Source organism: Electrophorus electricus, chromosome 10 (assembly GCF_041902795.1).
Source record: "Electrophorus electricus isolate QZ-2024a chromosome 10, ASM4190279v1, whole genome shotgun sequence".
NCBI classification, from domain to species: domain Eukaryota; kingdom Metazoa; phylum Chordata; class Actinopteri; order Gymnotiformes; family Gymnotidae; genus Electrophorus; species Electrophorus electricus.
In genome coordinates this window covers 31,805,777-31,808,276 of record NC_137506.1, presented here as the reverse complement: position 1 = coordinate 31,808,276, position 2,500 = coordinate 31,805,777, and the positions used below count along the sequence as shown (strand labels likewise).

Below are 2,500 nucleotides of genomic sequence, written 5' to 3'. Positions count from 1 at the left end.
TTGGTGTGTTTTGTGTGTGTGTGTGTGTGTGTGTGTGTGTGTGTGTGTGTGTGTGTAAGGGCTTTTCCATTCACATCGCTGCTGCATATGGGGTATAAAATGGCATTCTGGGAGCAACTGAGGATATTTTCACCTTCTACTAAAGAGCGATTGAATGTGTGTGTGTGTGTGTATGTGTGTGTGTGAGAGAGAGAGAGAGAGAGAGAGAGAGAGAGAGAGAGAGACAGAGAGGGTGTGTTCTTGGACTTAAGTAGGTGGAACAGGTAAAACTCAGACTCAGCTGGCAAACATATACTGGCAGCTGCAGAGAGCTTCAGTCTCAATCTGTGCGTGTGTGTGTGTGTGTGTGTGTGTGTGCATGTGTATGTGTATGTGTATGTGTCTCCATTGGCCATTGAGTATCCAGACAGACACACACATCAACACATGATTAAAACATTGTTATGAGCTAATCTTAAACGTATTGTAGAAAGTACCATCTGTCCCCTACGCTTAGCTTACTTTTGAAAGAACCACTTTTAATGAATTTAATGACCTTAGTCGCAGAAAAGCAAGTAGCAGCAAGTTTCCTTCCCTCTCTCTCTCTCTCTTGCTCTCTCTCAGATACATACACAGAGATACACTAATTTAATCTCTCTTTCCTCTGTATTCTGCTCAGGTGCATTAATTCACATTTACACAAACACACACATACACACACACATACACACACACACATACACGCACACACACGCACACACATACACGCACGCACGCACGCACACACACACACACACACACACACACACACACACACACACACACACACACACACACACGCACACACCAGACCTTCTCTGTCCTCATTCACACATACACTTTCACACACCCACATACATGCACACACATACACCCTCGCCAAAGTCCTTCGGTAATCCCTAATCCCCTCGGTGCGCGCACCTCTTTCCTGGTTTGGTACTAGATGTGCATGCAGGTTCCTACAATCACGCGCGCACACACCGCCGCGATAATGGAACTTTAAGTGGCCTGTTCTTTATTGAGCTTTTAATGAGTGCAACCACTGGCCTGAGCACACAGCAGCCGTGCCGCAACAAGCCCTGCTCAATTAGTGCGGGGTGAGAGGCGGAGGGAGAAATCTGTCTGACATGTCATGTACATATTATCAGTAGGATGGAATGCGGATGCTGTTGTCTTTAAAGGCCGCTCCAGTAAATCAAGTGTAATGTATTTGCGCTCTTCCCAGATTAAGTGCAGTTTATTAGTGTGGCGCTCACATGGTACCAGAGGCAGAGCACAGAACTACAGCAGTGACGCTAGCAGGACAGTTGCGCGTGGAGGAAGAGCGGACGCCTCTCGTGGCCTCTCGTGGCGCATGCACTGTGCTGGTGAGGTTCGCAGTTTTCTGTCTGGGAGGCAGCCCACGAATGTGTGTGTGTGTGTGTGTCAACGCGCGCCATGGGATGTCCACGAGTGGCCTCAGCGTGCGCCACAGTAGAAATCACGCAGTGAAATAAATGTTCTAATTACCGTTGCCACTCGAGGCTTAACGAAACGGAAGCAGTTGAGAAGCAGCGTGCGACAGTGCAGCCTGTCAGCGCGAGTTGTGCCGTGCGGTCCTCACGCGGATGCTCACTTTCTGCTGCTAACTCGGTGCCGCTGACGCTGTTGCTCACTTCGTTTCGCTAACCGCGCGCGTCAGGTAGACGACACACCGCGTTCGCACGCGCGTCTCTGTGCCTTCCCACACGCTTTGCTCACACCCACGTAACGCGCGCACGGGCTGTTCACACGTCTGTGTTAACTCTCAGGATACTGAATAGTGCGGATATTTTGATCAGGAATCGGACTCAACGCAGCTCCTAAAAACTTCTAAATGTCACCCAGCTGTGGCATTTGATGACGGCAAGCTCGTCCAAGGTCGTCGGGTTTTAGACTTCACTACGCGGCGCTGTCACATGAATTAATGATTACTTTATTCCTCGAGATTGGGAGGCAGACGCTCACGCTGATGGAGCACTCTCCCGTCCTTCCTCCCATAGCCTCTCATATCATTTCTTCCTCCCCTCTCCTCTCCTCCCCTCTCCTCTCAATCCCGCCACATGAGAGAAATGAATTATTGAACACTCCCAGAGCCTAAATGTCACACCTGGGGAAAACAGTTTGCCAAGGTTTGGTAATTAGACTTTCATTGTTTGTGTTGAGAGCAGGCGCTTGGAGGCGGTGTGGGGGAGCCGTGTTCTACAGGCTCAGCGGAGCCTCCAGACTTTGGGGCCGAACAGGGCGGTGAATGGTTCTGCTGTGTTTGCAGTTAATATGCCACACTGATGCGTTCGTGCGTGTACACCAGAGTGCAGCTAAGAGAAGGTGACAAGCCCTCTTCCTTAGTACACACACAGGTGGTGTGTGTGTGTCTGCACGCATGTGTGATCACTGAGTGTAGCTGTCTGATTGTGCTGTGCCTCTATAATTACGGTAACTAATTGTTTTTGTTTTTTTTGTC

The 2,500-nt window shown here is 49.6% G+C and overlaps 1 protein-coding gene across 4 annotated transcripts in view; it reads left to right on the top strand.

Moving 5' to 3' along the window:
• Window positions 1–2,500, top strand: part of pacrg (PARK2 co-regulated) — an 88,015-nt gene that overhangs the window by 38,164 nt on the left and 47,351 nt on the right. The gene's annotated exons all lie outside the window — the stretch shown is intronic.